Consider the following 25,090-nt stretch of genomic DNA (forward strand, 5'->3'; position numbering starts at 1 on the left):
ACATCACCGAGGATCTCACGTGGTCTGTACACACCAGCTGTGTGGTGAAAAACACAACAGCACCTCTTTCACCTCAGACGGTTGGGGAAGTTTGCTATGGGCCCCCAAATCCTAAGAACTTTCTACAGGGGCACTATTGAGAGCATCCTGACTGGCTGCATCACTGCCTGGTATGGGAACTGTACCTCCCTCAATCGCAGGACTCTGCAGAGAGTGGTGCGGACAGCCCAGCTCATCTGTAGTGTGAACTTACCACTATTCAGGACATTCACAAGGACAGGTGTGTAAAATGGGCCCGTAGGGTCATTGGGGACCCAAGTCACCCCAACCACAATCTATTCCAGCTGCTACCATCTGGGAAGCGGTACCGCAGCATAAAAACCAGGACCAACAGGCTCCGGGACAGCTTCTTCCACCAGGCCATCAGACTGATAAACTCACATTGATTTGAGTGTACTCTATATTACATTGACTGTTCTATTTATTATAAATTACTATGATTGCACATGGCACATTTAGATGGAGATGTAACATGAAGATTTTTACTCAGGTATGTGAAGGATGTAAAAAATAAATTCAATTGAATTCAGCTCAATTCACTGGATGGACTGAAAAGCCACCCCTGAAGCTTAAATTCACGACATGACCAAAGCCAGAACAGAAGCAGCAAAGTAAGTTTTTTTAGGCTACCATCAAGTCTACAGATTCCTTGCAGTTAGAGCTGATGTTAGATTAAAATGGCAAACAATACATTTCACTGCCTGTTTCAATGTACGTGACAAATAAAGTTAACCTTTAATCTATCGTGAAGACACACTCTTATGTTGCAAGAGCTCTCTTGGGTTCTGACACAAAACAAGCAAAGTGAGCAAGCAGCAAAAGAAAACAAGGAGATACTTATCTGAACCTTGACCATTCAATGAGTTTGCTGTCCTCCTTTGTCACCAGCAAAGCACCTCACTGAAAAGCTCACAGCATGAAATGAATGGAAGCACAGATGAGAAGAGGCAAAACAAAAGTTAAAAATGGAAAGAGAAACAAAGGTTGTATGTAAATATTGCAATCAACCTTGCAGAATGGCTTTCTCAAAAGGGTCAAATCCAACTTCAAAAGATAACCAGTTCAGTACTTGACAGAATGTAAAATCAAGTCATATGGGAACATATAGTAAAGAACAGATCAAAGATCACTGGTGCAACAATTGCAAATTATGAATAAATTTTCAGGACATGGCTGTACACTGAACAACTGGGACCATCTCTGGAAGGCTGACCAGCTCGAATCAGATTTCCAACATTTTAAAAAGCTAATATAATGGTCTCAAACTTATCATCCCAGATTCACAAGCACTTAATTTCTCTCTGGCTTCCCATTAATCTCATGCCATTCACCACTGAAAAGCTTGGTGAGAGTGGACGTGGAGGGATTTCCAATCATGGAAAGTCTAGGACCAGAGGGCACAGCTCCATAACACAAAGATACCCCTTTAAAACAAATGAGCAATTTCTTTAGCCAGAAGGTGGTGCAGCTATGGAATCGATTGTGGAGGCCAAATCATAGAGTCTATTTAAAGCAGAGGTTGATAGCTTCTTAATTAGGGCGTCAAAGATTATGGGAAGACAAGAAAATTGGGTTGGGGGGAAATAAATCAGCCATGATGGAATAATGGAGTAGACTTGATGGGCTGAATAATCTAATTCTGCTCCTGTGTCTGTGACAAGGACAAGCATTTCACATTTCATAGTTTTATGGCAAAGGAGCCTGTCATTTGACACACTGATCCCAGTGGGGCAATATCATTCACATCATCACTCCTCTCTTCACATACATCTACAATCTGTTCTCTTTCTCACATACCCACCAACTGCTTTTGGAGTCTTTATCTACTCAAGTTGGTAATTTTTTTGTAGCTAATTAACTTATGATACAGCACAAGCTCCTATTCCTGTTCTACCCAACCAGCTGGCTTCATTTTCAACATGGTTCAGCCGATTATGCTCCCCACCCCCCACATAATATTAAAACACTTGCCTAATCAGAAGTAACATGGAATCCAAGAAAGTGTGAAAGTGAATGAAAAACTGGCAGTGGCAGAAAGCAGAAGGTCATGGACGACTGCTAGTGGTACTCCACAGGGCTTGTAACAGATTCCCCACTTACTGCAATATATAATAATGAAATAGGACAGCACAGTTGTGTATTGGTTAGTACAATCACTTTACTACGCCAGCAGTCACCAGTGTTCGATTCCCGCCGCTGTCTGTAAGGAGTTTATATATTTTCCCCATGACTGTGGGTTTCCTCCCACTCTCCAAAAGTACTGGTCAGGTAAGTTGTGGGCATGCTATGTTGGCACCGGATTTGTGATGACACCTACAGGCTGCCCTCAGCACAATCCTCGCCAATTTGTTTGGATGCAAACACACTCCATTGTGTTTCAATGTACACAAGACAAATAAAGCTCATCCTCATCAACATAGGGGACATGGTAATGATTGCTGACTTATGAAAGTTGGCAATGCAGTCAACCCAAAATGTACCCACGTTGCTTTACCAAAACCTTAAACAGCATTTCTTCAACTTCACCCATACTAAGCAGGAACTGACAGGCATGTTAAGAGATCCACATCCAATTTCTTTTATGAAGATGCAAGCTGGATTTTGTCTGCAAGCCAATCAAGCATCATAGCTGCTGCATTTATGAGCTATGATTGCAATAGTTGAGATCATAAAGCAATGTAGAATCATTATTAAAGCTTTATACCCTCATGGCATTTCACAGTAAGGATTCAGCTTCAGTAAGGAATCTGACCAACTGGAATGCAACTTAATTTAAACTTTACACATACAAATATTTCTGCCTTTGGAATTTACTTCCCAGGAGTTGCCCTCAAAATCCTGAACTGTTCCAAGCCACACATTTTCACAGTCAACATTGCTCAAATGCACATGCATTACCCATTTTCACTGTTTGTCTTTTTTTTTAAAAAGCCAAAATAATTCAAGCACATTTTTACCTTCTGACCCTAACAGATCAGCTGAGCACAGAATAAGGATGAAAATTGGATCGTCTTCCCACAGGAATTGTACTGTTATCCTTGCTATGTTCAAGACATTTAATTCTCCTTTCCTCTGCTCAAAGGCCACAAAATCAGAACTCATCAACTTTAAGACAAGGCAGGAAGTTCTTGAAACACATAGTACATGGCTAACAAGAGGAGAGAGTGAGCAGTTAAGTTCCTGGGTGTCAAGATCTCTCAGAACCTAAACTGGTACCAACACATCGATGCAGCTATAAAGGCAGCAAGACAGTGACTATACCTCATTAGGAGTTTGAGGAAATTTGGTACATCATCAAAAACACTAACATCTACGGATGTATCGTGGAGAGCATTCTAGCATTCGGACAGGCTGCATCACTCTGGTATGGTGGGGGGTGGGACTACTGCACAGGACCAAAAGAAACTGTAGGGTGTCATAAATTTAGTCGGCTCCATCTTAGGTACTAACCTACAAAGTACCCAGTACATCTTCAAGGAGCAGTGTCTCAGAAAGGCAGCATCCATTTTTAAGGACCCCTAGCACCCAGGGCATGTCCTTTCCTTATTGTTACCATCAGTTAAGAAATACAGAAGCGATTCAGGAACAGCTTCTTCCCCTCTGCCATCTGATTCCTAAATGGACACTGAACCCATGAACACTACCTCACTACTTATTTATTTCTATTTTTGCACTATTTTTAAATCTATTCAATATGTAATTGATTTACTTATTATTTTTTCTTCTATATTGTGTATTGCTGCTGCTAAGCTAACAAATTACATGACATATGCTGGTGATAATAAACCTGATTCTGACATCCTGCCTGGTAACCGTAGAAAATGAGAGTGAGTCAGTAATTCCTTTAAACACACAGAACATGGTAATGTTCTGCCTGGTCACTGAACACAGTAGGTAGAGAGCGCGAGTCATGCACCACACCCAAAACTGGGAACTCATTTATTGGAATTTCAATAGACAATAGGTGCAGGAGTAGGCCATTCGGCCCTTCTAGCCAGCACCGCCATTCACTGTGATCATGGCTGATCATACACAATCAGTACCCCGTTCCTGCCCTCTCCCCATATCCCTTGACCCCGCTATCTATAAGAGCTCTATCTAACTCTCTCTTGAAAGCATCCAGAGACCTGGCCTCCACTGCCTTCTGGGGCAGAGCATTCCACATATCCACCACTCTCTGGGTGAAAAAGTTTTTCCGCATCTCTGTTCTAAATGGCCTACCTGTTATTCTTAAACTGTGGCCTCTAGTTCTGGACTCACCCATCAGCAGGAACATGCTTCCTGCCTCCAGCGTGTCCAATCCCTTAATAATCTTATATGTTTCAATCAGATCCCCTCTCATCCTTCTAAATTCCAGTGTATACAAGCCCAGTTGCTCCAATCTTTCAACATATGACAGTCCCGCCATTCCGGGAATTAACCTTGTGAACCTACGCTGCACTCCCTCAATAGCAAGAATGTCCTTCCTCAAATTTGGAGACCAAAACTGCACACAATACTCCAGGTGGGGTCTCACCAGGGCCCTGTACAGCTGCAGAAGGACCTCTTTACTCCTATACTCAATTCCTCTTGTTATAAAAGCTAGCATGCCATTAGCTTTCTTCACTGCCTGCTGTACCTGCATGCTTGCTTTCATTGACTGATGTACAAGAACACCTAGATCTCGTTGTACTTCCCCTCTTCCTAACTTGACTTCATTTAGATAGTAATCTGCCTTCCTGTTCTTGCCACCAAAGTGGATAACCTCACATTTATCCACATTAAACTGCATCTGCCATACATTTGCCCACTCACCCAACCTGTCCAAGTCACCCTGCATTCTCATAACACCCTCCTGACATTTTACACTGCCACCCAGCTTTGTGTCATCAGCAAATTTACTAATGTTACTTTTAATCCCTTCATCTAAATCATTAATGTATATTGTAAACAGCTGCGGTCCCAGCACCGAACCTTGCAGTACCCCACCGGTCACAGCCTGCCATTCCGAAAGGGACCCGTTAATCACTACTCTTTGTTTCCTGTCAGCCAGCCAGTTTTCAATCCATGTCAGTACTCTGCCCCCAATACCATGTGCCCTAATTTTGCTCACTAATCTCCTATGTAGGCCTTTATCAAAAGCTTTCTGGAAGTCCAGGTACACTACATCCACTGGCTCTCCCTTGTCCATTTTCATAGTTACATCCTCAAATAACTCCAGAAGATTAGTCAAGCATGATTTTCCCTTCATAAATCCATGCTGACTCAGACTGATCCTTCTACTGCTATCCCATTTCCCAAGCTATTCACACACAGCATTTTTATCACAGAACTGCAAATTCCAGTTTTAGTTTTCCCAGACTGATAGAAAGTCTCACGATAGGGTGTCACGGTAACACAGTGGTTAGCGTGACACTATTACAGCTGAGGGTGAAATTCCGAATTCAACTCCGGCGCTGTCTGTACAAGTTTGTACATTCTCCCCATGATCACATGGGTTTACTCTAGTTTCCTCCCACATTCTAAAGACCACCAGTTAGTAGATAAGTTGTCCTGTGATTAAGCTGGGGTTAAATAGGTAGATAGCTCTGTATCCCTTCTGCCAATCAACTTTCCAGCTCTTAACTTCATCCTTCCCCGTCCTGTCTTCTATCATTTTGGATCTACCCATCTCAAATCTCTTACTATCTCTTCTTTCAGTTAGTCCTGACAAAGGGTCTTGGCCCGAAATGTCGATTGTACTTCTTCCTGTAGATGCTGCCTGGCCTGCTGCGTTCCACCAGCATTTTGTCTGTGGAGATTGCTAGGTGATGCAGCTTGTTGGGCAGGAAGAGCTGTCTCTCTAAATCAGGGGTTCCCATCCTGGAGTCTGCGGACCCCTTGGTTAATAGTAGGGGTCCATAGCATAAAAGGTTGAGAACCCCTGCTCTAAATAAAATTAATTTACACGGACAATATTTCCTGCCACCTAAAAATCAACCACACAAGCTACATCTGTGGACCACAACCACAGAGATAATAACCATCAAAAATGAGGAAAGGGAGGTAAACCGTGAAAAGATTTGAAAAATAATGATGCAGGGAACAAAATTGTCCTTGGTTTTTAAGGTCAATGCAGTAAATAAACACCATTACCAGAAAGCATTCCAGCCAGCAAACATCACATTCCAACACTGACCTGTTGACCTGACTGGCACTGGTCTGCTGGAACACTTAAATACCAGATGTGAACAAAGTAAAACAAAATAATTAGGAAGCAAAGCAGGAATCCAAAGTGGTTCTGTGGTTTCCTTTAGCAGCACACAAACTTATCACTGGAAGAATGTCTCCTCATTATGGACAGCACCACTGTTGTCATTGTTCAGGTCACCATTCTACAAGCATGTTTGGGAATATTACTCTCCGATACCTTATCATACACTAAGGGCAGGGGTACCCCAACCAGCAAGATGTCCAGAAACACTTTATTCAAGTCGATTCCCTTGAAAGAACTTTATAAAAAGGAAAGACACTACAAGCATTCAAAATTATTCCAGGAATCCTATTAAGCCATTTGCAATTTTGTTTTTGGGTCTCATCAGTAATGAGAAATAAGTTCTTTGCAACAATTCTTGGTTAAGTCAGTAAATGACATTATAGCACATTTTGCATTGTTCCATAAACCAGAATACTTGCTATCAATTTAGAACCAAATTTGAAAACCAGTGTTCAATTCAGTCTCTAAAACAATTCCCAATAAAAACCTTTCCTTTGTAGGGATATTTAAGCAACTACAATCCCTCAATGTCCATACAGCCTGATTCCAGCCCAAGTAAAAATACTCACAGCTGATGTTTTAAAGGATTAGCAAAATATTTTGGCTATGAACTTCTAGGACTCAGTGACTTCAGTTTTGTTGCTCCCATTAAGCGGAAATAGTCAACAAGATAAAGAAACAGAGAAAGTGCAGATGTTATCAAGGTGTCCTGTTAAACCTTTATATTTACAATAACCCTGTTTTGTATGTTTTGGTAACGGGAAAGTTTAAATACAGGATACAGAGAATAGACCAGAAACTCTCACAAATAAATGCAAGCGATTAAGCCCCTCAAATCTCTACCATTCAAACACTCATTCTTAAACATGCCTCCATCTATTTGACCACAACTGTAGAAACAAATGCATTTTCATTTTAAGGAAAAGATTAATTAAACAGGGTCAGTCCCCAAAGGTTCAGAAGTTCAGACTATTGTTAGATTTAGTTCTGCTGTATTTCAGCTTAAACTGAATCAAGTGACGTTAGATCATGGTTGGATGGGACAGATACAATTTTAATGCATGATAAAGAACAGATGCTATCTCATCAGCTTACTTGTTCCAGCACTGTAAAGACATACTGTTCTCTTTATTATTAAGTTTTAGAGTAAGTTAACACACCTGCATTAGTGTTTCAGCTTTCCTCTGACGTCTGCATATGTAATTCACTAATACAGGCAACCCATTTTATTTGGAGGGGGCGTGGTTCAACAGAATACAGAAAATCTACAACACATTACAGGCCCTTCAGCCCATCGTGTAACCTATTCCAGAAACTGCCTAGAATTACCCTCTATTTTTCTAAGCTCCATGTACCAATTTAAGAGTCTCCTAAAAGACCCTATTGCATCTGCCTCCACCACTGTCACACCCACCACAGAAAAACTTGCCCCGACATCTCTTCTCTACCTACTTCCTAGCACCTTAAAACCATGTTTCTTAGAAAACTGACCATACGGCAACTTTCCATAACACAAAGTCACATTATTTGCACACATATCAAGAGATGGGCGGAATCTATTGATTTACTTACATTTTTTCATCTCACACAAATTTCATAGAGCATATTTTATTTCTTGGTTCAAATTTTGGGCAGCTCTGAGTGACGTACCAGGAAATTATCTGAAAATTCATTTAAAACTTTCACATCTCCAGTGACTTACTCAAGAAAATCTTGTGATTTTTTTTAATATAAAGATTTAACTCATTGGGCTGCAATGCTTCAGAGACAAAGATGCAAAGAAATCCTCCATGATCAAGGCACACAGACGCAGGATGAATGTGTTTCCTTTCAGCCCCGTCTTTAGACACTCCAAGGAATGATAGGATTTCCAATGTCAGCATTGTCTGGAATCATTCAGGAGTGACAAACATGCTTCAACAGTCAGGGAAAATGTGAGAAGGCTGCGGTTAAACAGAGTTAACCGGGAAAGTGAAACTGGTGTGGATGGGGGGGGGGGGGGGGGGGGCAATTCAAGATTGTTTAATGTCATTTCCAGTACACAAATGTAAAGAATAAATTGTTACTCTGGATCTGATGCAGAACAAAAATGTGAAATAATAAAAATACACATGCATCACACACAAGATAGAATCAATGTATAGAAGCTATGTCCATAAAATGACTCTTGGTACAGGAATGTCTGTACATAAGGTGACTGAAAGAAAATGATAAAGTAGTGATGGGGGTGGTGTGTGGAGCAGTGGGTTAGTGAGTGAACGTGTTGATCGCCCTCACTGCTCGGGGAAAGTAACTGTTTTTGAGTCTGGTGGACCTGGCACAGATGCTACGCAGCCTCTTCCCTGATGGGACTGGGACAAACAGCCCATGATCTGGACAGACGGGATGCTTCATGATGTTACTGGCCCGTTTCCAGCACCTTTCTCTATACAGGTCCTTGATGGCGGGTAGGGTAGTGCCAGTGATGCGTTGGGCAGCTTTCATTACCCAGTGATGAGCCCTCCTGTCTGCCAGAGTGCAGTTTCCATCCTACATTTACCATTAAAAGATAAGGAAATCATGTTTACTATTAGATCTATTCCTTATTGGATATTAATAATAAAAATCAATGCAATCTAGCATTATTTCAACTTAGTGATGCTGTATGGAAGTTTACACATTCTCCTCACTGCCTTGGTTTCCCTCAAGGGCTTGTCCCCTCCCACATCCAAAAAGATGGCAGTTGGTATTGGTCTATCACCGTCACTTGTATCAAGATACTGTGAAAAACCGATGTCTTGCATACAGTTCACCAAGATCAAATCATTACCAGTGCATTAACAAAAAACAATAATGCAGAATAAAGTAAAAACTATCAAAAGGTGCTGTACATGTAAACGACAAAGTGCAAGATCATAATAACAACACACAAAATGCTGGTGGAACACAGCAGGCCAAGCAGCATCTATAGGAGAAGCACTGTCGACGTTTCGGGACTGACGAAGGGTCTCGGCCTGAAACGTCGACAGTGCTTCTCCTATAGATGCTGCCTGGCCTGCTGTGTTCCACCAGCATTTTGTGTGTGTTGTTGTTTGAATTTCCAGCATCTGCAGATTTCCTTGTGAAGATCATAAGATAGATTGTGAGGTCAAGAGTCTGACAACGGGGGATTGAACCAGATGTTAGGTTCATTGGCCATATATATTAACTGAAGTGTAGGCAAGTGGCATTACTTGGTTTGAGGGGGTGTGGATGGAATTGAATTGATGGGAAAGTGGCATTAGTATAGAACATGGATAAAGGGGAGCCTGGTCAATATGGACTTGGTGAGCCCATGCTGTGCAACTCATGAACCAAGCACTCCATGATTTCATCCTGTTTCCCATGGTTTTTGACCTTCAAGTACTTCAAGCAATTACATGAAAATTGAAAATTAAGTTTAAGTTATCCTAAGTGACAGAAATACAAATGTTTACCAGCTGACAGCCAGCAAGACGAGCTTCAGTGAAGTCACACTCCAAAGGCTTAAGGACCATAACAGGAAGGTAAATATCAAGTTTTACTCATTAAGACTTAGTGAGACTACATCAAGAGAATCACTTCAGTTTTGATCACCTTAAGGAAGGAATTCAAAAGGTTCAGTAGACATATTTCAGTGACATAGAAAAGGATGAAAGGTGGTGAGAGGGGAGAGGTGCTACTACCCCCTTTGGAGAGATTGAGGACAATTCTTCCAACACCAGACTGGTGTAGGTTAGAGAGATTACTGGTAAAACTTCTAAAATTCAAGTATTAGGACGTTGCACTGCACATGGAAAAAAAATGTTCACACCACCCCTTGTGCTTTGTGTTATAAATTCTCCCATTTATCTACTCTTGAAGTTAAGAATCATGACGATCTCAGCTCAGTGTCACCACCGCAGGCATGTTTATCATTACCCACAACTACATCTGCAAATCCAGAAAGTGTCAAGATGATTCTGCCTCCAGGATATTGATACTTTTAATTTATCAGGTTGACTTCTCAGACATGCTTCAGAATTTCAGCATGCTGTCATGCAAGGCAAACAGAATTATCCCTGTATGTTATAGATATCATTTGTGACTTCAAAAATGTCCCCAAAAGATACCTAACGTTGTCATCTGTGAAACACAGCCAAAACTCTTGAACAATGTAACATCTGACTACAAAAAGAGGCGTAAACTTCAAGTTTTCAAACAGCAAATTGTTAGAACACTAGTAAATCGATCTGAGGAAATGAGTCAGCAAATGTACCAGACACAATGGTAGATGTGCCTCAGTTACAAGACCAGCTTTGGCAAAGTTAGAGGTTTACTTCTCTTATAGACTAATGTAAGCATGGAGTTCTACTTCATAACCCAAAATACTAAATGGACAATTAGCATTTACAGTGCAATAAACAAATCATTCCTCCAAGAGGACCAAGAAGACAGCCTTGCCTACCTCAATGACCCGGACAACTACGTTGGCTGAAGTCAGGGCTTTCTGCATTGGCTCTTGATAGGGTCACCCATATCAAACAGGTCAAAGGGTAGAAACCAGACTAAGTGATGCACCAGTCCTCCAGGTTTGGGGAGGGGGAGGGGTGGGAGAGGAGGAGGTGGTTTCCAGATCAGGGTTAACAACCCTGACTGGTAAAACTAAACTGTTAGTGTTGCAGAAGCAGCAATGAAGACTCCACCTACAACTGGGTGCAACAGTCACAGTGAAAATGTCCAAGGACAAACAAAGATGGAGTCCTATATTGTTGCCCAAATGCCAGCAGGCTTGATGGGCTAGGAAGTAAATAATTCAAAGTATGTGTTATAATACATGACTGAGGTAAAAAATTATTATAAAGGCTTGGCAGGTAATTATTTCTCTAATGTCTTGCTCACCTGGTAAAACTAAAACAGTGATTCCTAGTATCATTATAAAATTATGAAATGTTCAACATAGCTGCCTACTCCAAGATCAATCTAACCCTCCATTTTTATTTCATCCATGCATCTAAGTTTCTTAAAAGTCCCTAATGTATGCCTCTACCACCATCACGCGTTCCATGCATTGTTAAGGAGATCATGGAACAAGCGTCCATCAAAATTCCAAATCCTCATCTCATTCCTGAAATCAATACTCATTTGAAGATTTTCTTACTGGCCAAATACATTTGACAATGCAAATCATAAATCGTTCTGTTGTTCAAGGAGAATGGAATTGAGATTAGAAACATCCAGATATATACCACATTCCCTTCAGCTGAAGAGGGCAGCAGCTACACACTGCTGAAAGAAAGGCAGTTAATGGATATCGATTAACAATTTGTCTAGAATATGCGCTGCAACACAGCTTCTTTGGAAAACCGCAGTGTAAGCAAGGCAAATTAATGAAAGAAGCTCAAGTCAGTGTTATTCATTTGGGGACAATCTCGTCTGACTCTATAACATTATTAAACCTGCATCAACAGCTAGATTGTTAATCTATGCACATTTTTGGACTTGGACAAAACTCACCACCTTCATTTGCAGGTTCCAATTATTGCTTCTGCAACTTACATGAAAATTACCTGCATTCTTTTCCAATGATCGCAGGCAAACTAAAAACTGGCTGGGTAATAAATGTTAAAGTTCTCCAATAATCTCCTGTAACTGACCAGTAATTTGTTCAGTAACTAGCCTTCAAATTAATTTACTGCTTGAATCTCCCTTCACCCACATTCTAAATCCACGTATGTGCACATTTTGTACTTTTTAACCTGCCACATTCCCATCTGGCACTATAGGTGTATAGTGGAGAGTATCCTGACTGGTTACATCATGGCCTGGTATGGAAACAGCACAGCCCAAGATCAAGAAAGCAGCACTCAAAGAACCCATATTCTAGGCCATGCTCTCTTCTTACTGCTACCCATCAGGAAGGAATTACAGGAGGAGCCTTAGATCCAATGCTAGGTTCAGGAATAGTTATTACTCCACAACCATAGGGCTCCTGAACCAGAATGGATAACTTTACTCACCTCAACTCTGAACTGATCACTGAACACAACCTATGGACTCACTTTCAAGGACTCACAGCTCATGTTCTATTATTTTTCATATTTGTACAGTCTTTTGCACAATGGACACTTCTCCGTCTGTGTGTAATGTTTCATTGATTCTATTCTATTTTTCTTCTACTGCAAATGCCCGCAAGAAAATCTCAGGGTCGCATATACTGACATTTACGTATTTGATAACAAGTTTACTTTGAACGCTGCCCAACATTTAAGGTATTATAGTTTGCTTATTTTCATCATTCCTGAAGACTCCGCATTACAATTCGAGTCCCTAACCCGCCAGTTACTGGACAAATATACTAGGACAGAGGTGTGAGATTATTTAAATACCACATACATGCATCTCAACCTCCTGAAGTTGCCTGTGATACCCATATTAATTGACAACTGCAAAGGAATTTTATGGAATTCTGGCAACTTAGATTATACACGTTGTGAGCATTTGTATTGTCCAGATCTGCATTTCATCAGGAATTATTTTTTGCTTATCTGAGAAAAACATCCATTTATAAAATGGATGCCCCTATAAAATGTTTTGAATTTTACATGTGACAATCACAGAGAGGCTGACCAGCAACTTCAGGTGTCTAACTATTATAGGAACAAACTTAGTAACAACTGCTTTATCTCTGTGCATTGTTTAGTAGTGGACAGCAGCAAAGCAGATTCACTAAAATCACTTTAGTACAGTTCCAAGCAGTTAATTCTGGGCCTTCTACCTTACCCACTCCCCATTTAAAGTGGCATTTAACAGGCAGATCTGAACACATTAATCCACTAATTCTCAGATACCCTGCTTGAGTTATTCTATGACCAGGTTTTGTGCTCTGATCTCAACCTAAATCAAAATCAGATGGTTAGGATATTCCAATCCTACTCAAGGAGTAGACAATAATCTGGGATTGATACACTACAATATTCAGGTGCTTTTATAGCAAAATATTAAATAGAAAATCTGTTTGTTCTCCCCAATAAGCAGGAAACACCTAAGTAACCATTTCTTAAGTAAATTTCCCAAGTACTATCTGGCAGTATTACTCACACAGTATTTTAACAGATCTAGTCATCATCATTCTGCAGTGAGAGATCTCATTGTGCACAACATATCTTTCACAGTAAATTAGTGAAGTGACTGAGCTTTCAAAAGTACCATGTTTGCTGCAAGGTGTTTTGGAACATTCTGAAAAGGTACAAGATGTTCAAATCTCAAGATTCAGATTTATCACATGTACATCAAAACGTAAACAAAACACTTCACTGTGTTAACTACCAACACACCCCCAAAGATGTGCTGGGGGGGCCAACAGGTGTCACCACACATTCCAGCACCAAGTCATTGTTAATGCTTTCATTCCTTACTAACTCAGTCGGGGTAACATCCCAATACAGTAATCTTGAGGAAATGTGGTTATTTGACTAAATGTATACAGATCCATTTTAATTTCAGGAAAACCTTGTAAACTTGCAGACAAATTTAATTTGAAACAGATGCGAGAAGATACAGCAGAAAACTAATCTGAAACAGGAACAATACTCAAAAGCACTCAGGTCAAGCTATATCCATGGGGAGAGAAGGAGTTGACATTTCATTTCAGAACTGCTCTCAAAATGAAACTTCTCACCCACCAAATGCAACTTGATCTGTTGAGTGCTTCCTGTTGTACTCTCTATTTTTGTTAGAAATGTCAGACAGGTCTCAAAAACAATGCATTATCTTAAACATGATAAAGTCTGCAGATGCTGGAAATCCAGAGCTGGAGGAACTCAGCAAGTCAGGCAACATCTATTGAAATGAATAAATAGTTGACGTTTCAGTCCAAGACCCTTCTTCAGGACTGGAAAGGAAGGGGGAAAATGCCAGAATAAAAAGGAGGGGGGGGGGGGGGGGGAGAGAAGGGGATGGTGGCTAGATGGAAGCTCATCTGAAGACTGAGTGCTGTGTGTGGTTTACACATTCTTTCTGCATGTGACATGCAGGTTGGTTCTGATTAAGGGTTTCGGCCCATAACATTGACTATTTATTCCCCTCCACAGACGTTGCTTGACTTGCTAAATTCTTCCATCATTTGTGTGTATTAACTGTAGGCTGGTAGTTTAATTGACCACTAAATTACATACACATTCACAGGAGCTTGTTTATTATACACACAAGCACGCAATCATTTACAAGCATGCCCTCAAATGGCTCTGGTTAATATCAGAGAATGTATACAGTATACAACCTGAAATTCTTACTCTTCGCAGACAGTCATGAAACAAGAAAGCCCATAGAATGAATGATAGAAATATCAGAACCCCAAAACACCCCTCCCATTGCACAAGCAGCATCGACCCTCCACTGGCCCCTCATTCATACGTGCACATTCATTCATACACAGCCAGAGAGGAGACTGTTTACCTTGGAGCAGAGGAGGGCGAAAGGGGATCTGACAGAGGTGTACAGAAATTTGAGAAGCATAGATAGTGTAGACATGTCAGAGGTATCAAAGTTGAGGGAGTAGAGGGGAGGAAAAAGCAGTTTTAAGAGTAGTTAAGGAATTTGTTTCAACCAGAAGGTAGATGAAGTCTGGAATCCAGTCTGGAACACACTGCCTGAGGGAGTTGTGGAGGGAAAAATCTACTCGACATTCCAGAAGCATTTGCACAAGCACTTGAATTACTGAGGCTCAGTAGACTGTGAGCCAAGTACTGGTAATGGGGTCAATACAGGCAGATATTTGTTGGTCAGCAAAAACATAGCGGGCAGAAGGGGCTGTACTGTATGATCTATGACACATAGTCGCTCTTACATGCACCCATAAACACAGACAGGTATGTGCAGCATAACTGCTGACACACGAGCTCACTCTGAATTGCCCCTCCTACAAAGATGAGTGGTAGAATCTGGAGGGGGATCTTGTGGGATTTGGGGGCAGGGGAGAAGATGGTTTGGGTAGGAGGACAGTTAACGCAGATTTGGGCTGAAGGGCCTGTTTCTGTGTTGTCTCTCCCCATAAAAAAACTGGCAAATTGATTTATGGTCACATGTACAGTGAAAAGCTTCTTTCAAGTTGTAAAAGGTTGCCGGGACAGGAGTACCTGAGTTACAAGGAAAGACTGAATAGATTACGACTTTATTCCTTGGAAAGTAGAAGACTAAGGGGAGATTTGATAGAGGTATACAAAATTATGATGGGTATAGATAGGGTAAATGCAAGCAGGCCTTCCCCCCCACCCCCACTGAGGTTAGGTGGCACTACAACTAGAGGTCATGGGTTAAAGGGTGAAAGGTGAAAAGTTAAGAGGAACATGAGGGGAAACTTCTTCACTTAGACTGTCATGAGAGTGTGGAATGAGCTGCCAGCGCAAGTGGTGCATGTGAGCTTGATTTCAATGTTTGAGAAGTTTGGGTAGATACATGGAGAGTGGCTATGGCCCCAGGGCAGGACAATGGGAATAGGCAGTTTTAATGGTTTGGCCACACTAGTTCAGCCAAATGGCCAGTTTCTGTGCTGTATTTTTCTACGGCTTGATGATTACATTAAAAAAACACCTGTATCTCTAATTCTGTCGAATCTAGAACAGGATATCACAGGAATAGGCCCTCTACCGTGCCTGTGCCAACCATGGTGTCATTTTAAACTTGTGTCATACATCTGCACATGGCATATCCTAAGATCCCCTACCTATTCTTGTGCCCAGAAATAAATGTTTGGGTCCATTTTTCTGTCTCAAAGAAAACAGACTTCAACATTGAGGATGTCTGGTTTATCCATGTTGAAATTATAAACAAGTTTGTTCCAAATCTCAATGAAAATGAGGAGTAAAACAATCTGTTACTATCCTTGGCTGCCAAAATATTTTTGCAAGTATAGGATCTAGTGCTTTCCCTGTGTATATAACAAATAAACTACTCTGGCTTCCAGCCGGGTACAGGTATCAATTATAACTAACATTTCAATGACAAACTCTGCCATTTTCATCAGGGATGATGCCCGGGCATGTCTAGTCCAGTGGTATTTATACCCCTGTAGTCCGTCCCTCTTGATTGGTTAGTCCTTCAACCAATTAGGCTTCCACTCTCCCACCTTGCTTACAATCTAGTTCTTACTTACAGCAGAGACCGTCATCTTTGTTAAAATTATTTTCCTCTAGAATATTTCAATTCTTTACCAGGTGGTCCCAAAAACCATTTGCACAGCACAGTAGTTTTGTGCCGAAGTCAATCCTATGGCTGTTACAAATGCAATGTTCTCTTACTACCGATTTCTCCAGGTGACCCAATCAGATACACCTGCTCTCCTCAAGCATCATCCCTGATGAAGATGGCAGAATTTGTCATCAAAACAATTATCAACACCTATATCCAGCTGGAAGCCCAGGGAATTTATTTGTAATTTTGCAGTGTTTGCTTGTTCCACACTTCTTTAACTGGCTTTTAAAAATTAAATAAATAACTGCTCAGCAAAATAACTGCTCAGAAGTTCAATGAATTGATTAATCTCACTATAAGTACACAGTTCTTAGCAAAATTTAAATACTGTTTGAATCATGTATGAAACATCTGTAAACTCCAATTACAGACCCAAACATTACAAGAATTAAGAGGTGTGGAACTGAAGGCATTTGCTGCTGGATACGGTGAGAAGAATAGAAACATCAGATGCATGCATCTGAACATCCTCTACATAGCACCATCCAGAGACAGAGAAGCAGTTTCAGCGACAGGTTACTATCGATGCAATGCTCGATAGTATTGCAGGATGAAGAGGTCTATACTCCCCAATGCCATTAGGCTTTACAATTCAACCGCCAGGACTTAAGAACTTTTTTAAAGCTATTATTAATGCTTTTTGAAATAGTGATTTAGATGCATATCATATTTTTTACTGAGTTAAGTATTGTATGTAATTAGTTTTGCTACAACAAGTGTATGGGACATTGGGAAAAAAAGTTGAATTTCCCCATGGGGATGAATAAAGTATCTATCTATCTATCATGCAACCTAACTGCTCTGTAATTTTCCCCTGAAGCAATGATTCAATAGGTTCACCCGTTGAATTCAGCATCACTCAAGTTGCTTTTTAAATTTTGGTTCATTATGGGAGTGATATTTAGCATTTGGAATTACATTTGGAAAGTCAGTTAAACAAATATGTCAACTTTCATTGTCTACGCTTGAGCAAATTATCACAACAGCAAGTCAATGTGAAACATCCCTGCAATGCAACAATTCTATAAGCTTCAAGCTCCATTATTTCAGAGAACACACATAAAGATCCTACAACACTTGTTGCAACAAAGATGTTGGCTGGCATGAACCCTGCCTGCCTGAACTGTTCAATAAATATTCATTCACGCTTATTCTTAATCATACATACAGGAGGTTGAAGCAAGTCTCTGTTGCAGATTGCTGAAATGGGCAACTTTCAATTGCAAATCCCATGGCTGGATCTTTTACTAAGACTGTTAACCACTTGCTTGGATACAGATCACAAAATGTTTGAGGCCACAAACTTAGCAGCAAGGATTTTCATCTTTGAAAAAACTGACAAAAAGCCTTCCTTTCACAGGATTACCATGTTTTTTGGCTTCAACTCTGTTTAATCTCCACTTCAATGACCAACTAGCTCATCCATAGACAAAAGGAACTGCTGGAGGAAGTCAGTTGTGATGCAGGGTTACAACACTTTATACAATACTAATTTGAAAGCCACTCATAGTGGTCTAAAACCAAAATGCAAACTCTACAAGGCTGCCATTTGTTGCCAACATAGAGTTAGATCAGTGGGGGGAAAACAGCAAGTAGTTCTTTGGGATGGTGCTTTTTGTCTGGTAAATAAAAACTTCAAACTTGACTCATACAGAGTGGACAACGAGAGGGGTCAGATTACTCATCTGGGAAGAGAGAGAGAGAGACAGACCATTCAGTTAGTTCACTGTGTTTTCACACTATCAAGTACCCAGTATACAAATCTCATTTACCCACACTTGCTCTGCTATTTTTAAAATACTTTCTTGCACTTGGCAACCCATATTTTCATGGGAGCCGAAGACCACTTATTTCCCTAAATTACACAGCTCACTGTGTGGCTGGACACAGCTCAAACACCATCTACAAATTCACTATCACACCTGTTCTTAGCAGGAAGTAGACTAATCTGTGTTTGGACCCTTGTTATTTCATATTTATACAAGCGATTTGAGTGTTAGTGCTCAAGGCTTGATCAGTAAGTTAGTGGATGACATAAATTAGGATGGGCTGAGGAGTGGGAGAGAGATTTTGGAAAGTCAAACCAGCATAGGACAATGGTAGGGCACTAGAGTGTGTCACAGAACAGAGGGAGTAGCAGTAGAAGTCAACAGTTTGTTGAAAGCGATGTTACAGGTAGACAGGATGATAAAGGGATTTAGCACACTGCCCATGAGTCAGAGTATTGAATATACAAGTGTGGACATCATGTTGCAAGTTGTACAAATTGCTAGTAAGTATTGTGTAGTTTTGATCACCCAGTTACAGGAAAGATGTGGTTAAACTGGTTACAGTGCAGAAAAGATTTTGCCAGGACTAGAGGACCCTACATTAGAAAAGGTCAGCCAGACTGGGTCTTTATCCTTTGTAATATACAAGAATGAGGAATGACCTATAGAAATGGGTAAAGTTGTGAGAGATAGAGATATGGTGGGTGGTTAGTATTTCCCCCAGGGGAGGGGAGACCTAGACTATGGGGCATAGACCTAGCTGAGAGGGCAAAGAGGAACTTGGTGCAACTTTTTCCTCCACACAGAGGGTGGAGAGTACAAGGAACGAGCTGTCAAAAGTGGCTCAGGCAGGTTCAATAGTAACATTTAAGTACGTGGATAAGTAGATCTAGGCTTAGAGGGATATGCATTGAATGCAGGAAATTGGGACTAACTGGGTGGGCACTGTGGTCAGCATGGACTTCTTTGATCAAAGGGACCATATCCATACAACCATGCTTTTCTAGAGCTTCTGAGGCTTGGACACCTTATAGCAAACAGAGTCAACATGTTTTAAGAAATGAAAATCACATTTGACAAATTTACTTCAGTTCTGAGGATGTAACAGGAGTAGATGGATTCAAGGTCCCACATACATCTTATTTCACAAGATAAAGGTGTACAGGAGCCACAAGAGACTACAGCTGTTGTAATCTGAACCAACAAACAATCCAGAGGAACGCAACGAGTACAGCAATAACTTTACTGGTTTTTTAAATAGACCTCCCAATCGAGGAGCAGATAGGGAGACAGATTCTGAAAAGGTGTAATAATAACAGGGTCATCATGGTGGAAAATTTTAATTCCCAAATATTGATTGGCATCTTCCTAGAACAAGGGATTTAGATGGGGTGGGATTTGTTAGGTGTGTTCAGGAAGGTTTCCTAACAATATGTAGATAAGCCTACAAGGGGAGAGGAAGTACTTGATCTGGTATTGGGAAATGAACCTGTTCAGGTGTCAGGTCTCTCAGTGGGAGAGCATTTTGGAGATAGTGATCACAATACTATCTCCTTTACCATAGCATTGGAGAGCGATAGGAACAGACAAGTTAGTAAAGCATTTAATTGGAGGAAGGGGAAATATGAAGCTATCAGGCAGGAACTTGGAAGCATAAATTTGGAACAGATGTTCTCAGGGAAATATACAGCAGAAATGTGGCAAATGTTCGAGAGATATTTGCATAGAGTTCTGCATAGGTACATTCCAATGAGACAGGGAAAGGATGGTAGGGTACAGGAACCATGGTGTACAAAGGCTGTTAAGAAAAGTTTATGAAAGGTTCAAAAAAAAAAACCAGGTAAGAATAGAGATATAAAAAATTATAAGGCTAGCAGGAAGGAGCTTAAGAATGAAGTTAGGAGAGCCAGAAGGGCCATGAGAAGGCCTTGACGAGCAGGATTAAGGAGAACCCCAAGGCAGTCTACAAGTACGTGAAGAGCAAAAGGATAAGACGTGAGAGAATAGGACCAATCAAGTGTGACAGTGGAAAAGCGTGTATGGAACCAAGGGAGACAGCAGAGGTACTTAATGAATACTTTGCTTCAGTATTCACTACAGAAAAGGACCTTGACGATTGTAGGGATGACTTACAAACAGACTGAAAAGCTTGAGCATACAGGATGCGCTGAAGCTTTTGGAAAGCATCAAGTTGGATAAGTCACAGGGACCGGATGAGATGTACCCCAGGCTATCGTGGGAGGCGAGGGAGGAGATTACCGAGACTCTGGCAATGATCCTTGCACCATCAATGGAGATGGGGGAGGTTCCAGAGGATTGGAGGATTGCAGATGTTGTTCCCTTATTCAAGAAAGGGACTCGAGACAGCCCAGGAAATTATAGACCAGTGAGTCTTACTTCAGTGGTTGGTAAGTTGATGGAGAAGATCCTGAGAGGCAGGATTTATGAACATTTCGAGAGGTATAATATGATTAGGAATAGTCAGCATGGCTTTGTCAAAGGCAGGTCGTGCCTTACGAGCCTGATTGAATTTTTTGAGGATGTGACTAAACACATTGATGAAGGAAGAGCAGTAGATGTAGTGTATCTGGATTTCAGCAAGGCATTTGATAAGGTACCCCATGCAAGGTTTATTGGGAAAGTAAGGAGGCATGGGATCCAAGGGGGACCTTGCTTTGTGGATCCAGAATTGGCTTGCTCACAGAAGGCAAAGAGTGGTTGTAGACAGGTCATATTCTGCATGGCAGTCGATGACCAATGGTGTGCCCCAGAGATCTTCTCTTTGTGATTTTTATAAATGACCTGGATGAGAAAGTGGAGGGATAGGTTAGTAAATTTGCTGATGACACTAAGGTCGGGGGTGTTGTGGATAGTGTGGAGGTTACAGCGGGACATTGATAGGATGCAAAACTGGGCTGAGAAGTGGCAGATAGAGTTCAACCCAGATAAGTGTGAGGTGATTCATTTTGGTAGGTCGAATATGATGGCAGAATATAGTATTAATGGTAAGACTCTTGGCACTGTGGAGGATCAGACGGATCTTGGGGTCTGAGTCCACAGGACACTCAAAGCTGCTGTGCAGATTGACTCCAGTTAAGAAGGCGTACAGTGCATTGGCCTTCATCAACCGTGGGATTGAATTTAAGAGCCGAGAGGTAATGTTCCAGCCATGTAGGACCCTGGTCAGACCCCACTTGGAGTACTGTGCTCAATTCTGGTCGCCTCGCTACAGGAAGGTTGTGGATACTATTGAAAGAGTGCAGAGGAGATTTGCAAGGATGTTGCCTGGATTGGGGAGCATGCCTTATGAGAATAGGTTGAATGAACTTGGCCTTTTCTCCTTGGAGCAAAGGATGAGAGGTGACCTGATAGAGCTATACAAGATCAATGCCTCTCATCATCATGTGGATAGTGAGAGGTTTTTTTTGTAAAACCAGGGCTGAAATGGCTAACATTTTTAAGGTGCTTGGAAGTAGGTACAGAGGAGATATCAGGGGAAGAGTGTGTATGTGTGTGTGTTTTTTTTAAAAAACTACCCACAGAGGAAGGCGAGTGTGTGGAATGGGCTGCCAGCAACGGTGCAGGAGGCAGATATGATAGGGTCTTTTGAGAGACTACTGGATAGGTACATGGAGCTTAGAAAAACAGAAGGGTATGGGTGACCCTAGGTAATTTCTAAACTAAGTACATGTTCGGCACAGCATTGTGGGCCGAAGGGACTTTATTGTGCTGTAGATTTTCTATGATTCTATCTCAGGGACACAAGTATTGTCAGCATTTCAGGTCCAAACCCTGTATGGGCTGGAGGATGGCACATGACATGGCCAGGGTTGCTGCTATCTAAAACAGTTATGATATAACAGGCCACTTTCCAAATGGCAAAGAGTTATTACTGGTATGTGGCATGCAGAAGTGCCAGAGCCTATTTATCATGTACATCAGTGACTTAGATGAAAAGACTGGGAGGGTCCCATCAGATTTGCTGATAATACGAAATGGAGCGAGTTTGTGTCCTCCTCACAACATGCTATACCTGCAAAAGATATGCTGATGGGCAGCAAGTTGGAAGTTAAAGTGTTGTGCAAATATCAGGTTATCTACTTCATTTATTTAGTGATACAGAACAGAGCAGGCTCTCACAGCCCTTCAGCCCAATGAGCTGCACCGCCCAGCAACCAGATTCAACCCTAGTCTAACTAATATCACAGGACAATTTACAATAACTAATTAACTTCCTAACGTGGTATGCCTTTGGACTATGGGAGGAAACCCACATGCTCATGAGAAGGACGTACAAGCTTCTTAGACAGTTTCAGAATTGAACTCCATCATCCCAAGCGGTAATAGCATTGCGCTAACCACTATGCTATCGTTGCACCCTACTTTGGAAAGGAGAATGGATTTAAAGATTCAAAGTACATTTATTATCAATGAATGTATAAAATTATACACCTTGATTTGTTTGCTTACAGACAACCACAAAGCAAGGAAGCCATTGAACTCAATTTTTAAAAAAGACCTTAACCACTGTGCAGAGAAAGAGGAAAAAAATCATATACGCATCATGCAAACAATACAAGCAAACGACAGCATTCCGAACCAGGTTAAGTCTTTAGATCCGCTCCCTGAGCAGGAGTAGGTAGACCCAAGCCTCATTCAGAGTTCATATTAGCAGGGCAAAATCGGCTCGAAACTCAGAGAGACTACAGCCGTCAGAGCAGTTCACAGCCTCGGCGCCATTGGGAGAAAAAACATCGTGGGAGAGTGAGCAATATCGGCCTGACCCTCACCTCTGGTCCCAACACTCAAGCTTTCCAGTCTATCTGAACCAGAGTTTAAATAGTGCAAAAGTACAAAATGTCATGGCACAGAGGGATTCAATATTAGCCTTCAGTGCAAGAAATATGTGATTAAAATCAGAGGAGTTTTATGCAAGTTTACAGGGTATTGACACCACAATAGCTGAGTCCTGAGCATGCCCTTGCTTTGGAAGCTGTGCAGAGAAGGTTCACAAGGTTGACTCCTGGGACAGGGGTTGATGTATAACAAGGGATTGAGCAAGTATATTCACACTGGAGTACAATTTTTTTTATTGAATTATGCAAAATTCTGTAAAGTTGACAGAATGGATGCCAAAAGGATCTTCCCCATGCGAAATATCTTGAATGAGGTGTCAGAGTTTCTGCAAAATCGGTTTCAAATTTGAGGGGTTTCATTAGAGAGTAGTGCAGGAAGTTGTGGGGTGATGGTTACCTGTTAGATATATATCAAATCATGAGAGGCCTAAGTAGGGAAGATACATCCTTTACCCTGCGTTGAGATGAAGGATGGCAGTGCGAAGGAAACATGGTTGACAAGAGAAGGAACATTTAGTCAAGAGGAAGTTGGACTTGTAAGCAAAAAGAAATCAAACAGGGCTCTTGAGTTACAAGATAGTGTGGACAGAGCTTGAGACTGAGGAGAGCTGGAGAATGACACAAGGTAAGATGAGTGGGGTTAAGGAAAACCCAAAGGCATTCTACACGTACATGACGAACTGGAGGATGACTACAAGTGAGGATAGGTTGCTGAGGGACAAAAGACAAAACATGTGCCTGGAATTGGTGGTACAGAAGGTCCGAAATGAATACCTTGCCTGTTCTACGTTGGCAGGTGAGCTCAGTGTACAGCAAGCTTATATGCTGGAGCACATTGACGTTAAGATCCATGAAACTTGCTACACAATTGATAGGGTGGTTAAGGTGGCACATGATATGTTGGCCTTCATTACTCAGGGGACTGAGTTCAAGAGCCACAAGAGCATGTTATCTACTCTATAAAACCCTGCTTAGACCACACTTGGAATTGTGTTCGGTTCTGGTCACTTCATTATATGAAGGATGTGGAAGTTTTAAGAGGCTGCAAAAGAGATTGCTACCATTGCTAACAATGCTACCAAAGTTACAGAGCATGTGTTACGAGAATATGTTAAGCAAGCTAGGGCTTTTCTCTTTGAAGTGATAGAGGTGTACAAGATTATGAGGGGCAGATTTAGTGAAGATGAGCATTACTTTTTCCCCCAAGGGTTGCAATGGCCAAAATCAGAGCACATCCATTTAAAGGTGAGTGGAGGATAGAGGAGAGGTGCCGGAGGCAGTTTGTTTTAGTACAGAGTGGTCGGTCCTGGAACACTGCTGAGGGTGGTGGTAGATGTTGATACAATAGGGTCAATTCAGGGACCCTTAAGATTGACACATGGGCACAAGTGGAGGGTTATGGACTGCGTAGGAGGGAAGTGCAAGATAGATCACAGTAGCCTGCTGCAGGTTGGCACATCATTGTGGGCTGAAGGGCCTGTACCATTCTATGTTCTTTCTTATATTTAGAATGGTGGCCAAGGATTAAATTGTGCAAATTTTGTTTTGAAAACATAGGAATGGTTTGTGCAAGGAACTCCTGACAAAAGTAACATTTAAGTAGGCAGAACAGAGAGACGGACCATGGGATTTGTTTGCATTACCACTGTAGTCAATGCAGAAGGGCCTGTTCCTACAATGTAGAATCTATAGCCCCATTCTATTGTATAGAACCAGGGGCAATGAACCTAACTAAGGCAGAGAATGGACATGACAGAACAAGGTCAAGGCTATGGGAGAGAGCAGGGAAATGAAGACAAGGCTTAATTATTCATGATTTCATTGAATGCCAAGGAAGAATTAAAGGGTTGACTGGTCGATCCACGAACATAAAAACCAAAACAAGCGCTCTAAAAGGGGCAAACACAAGGAAATCTGCAGATGCTGTAAATTCAAACAACACA

General features: G+C 41.3%; 1 protein-coding gene and 1 long non-coding RNA gene across 3 annotated transcripts in view; one reads left to right on the top strand and one right to left on the bottom strand.

Annotated features, from left to right (window-relative positions):
• Positions 1-17,482, top strand: part of LOC140731531 (uncharacterized) — an 86,347-nt gene extending 68,865 nt beyond the window's left edge. For both annotated transcript variants that reach the window (XR_012099860.1, XR_012099861.1), the window contains one exon: positions 16,893-17,482. This is a non-coding gene — a long non-coding RNA (uncharacterized lncRNA). The remainder of the gene's footprint in view (positions 1-16,892) is intronic.
• Positions 1-25,090, bottom strand: part of crk (v-crk avian sarcoma virus CT10 oncogene homolog) — a 50,344-nt gene that overhangs the window by 20,415 nt on the left and 4,839 nt on the right.

This window comes from Hemitrygon akajei, chromosome 8 (assembly GCF_048418815.1).
Source record: "Hemitrygon akajei chromosome 8, sHemAka1.3, whole genome shotgun sequence".
Lineage (NCBI taxonomy): Eukaryota > Metazoa > Chordata > Chondrichthyes > Myliobatiformes > Dasyatidae > Hemitrygon > Hemitrygon akajei.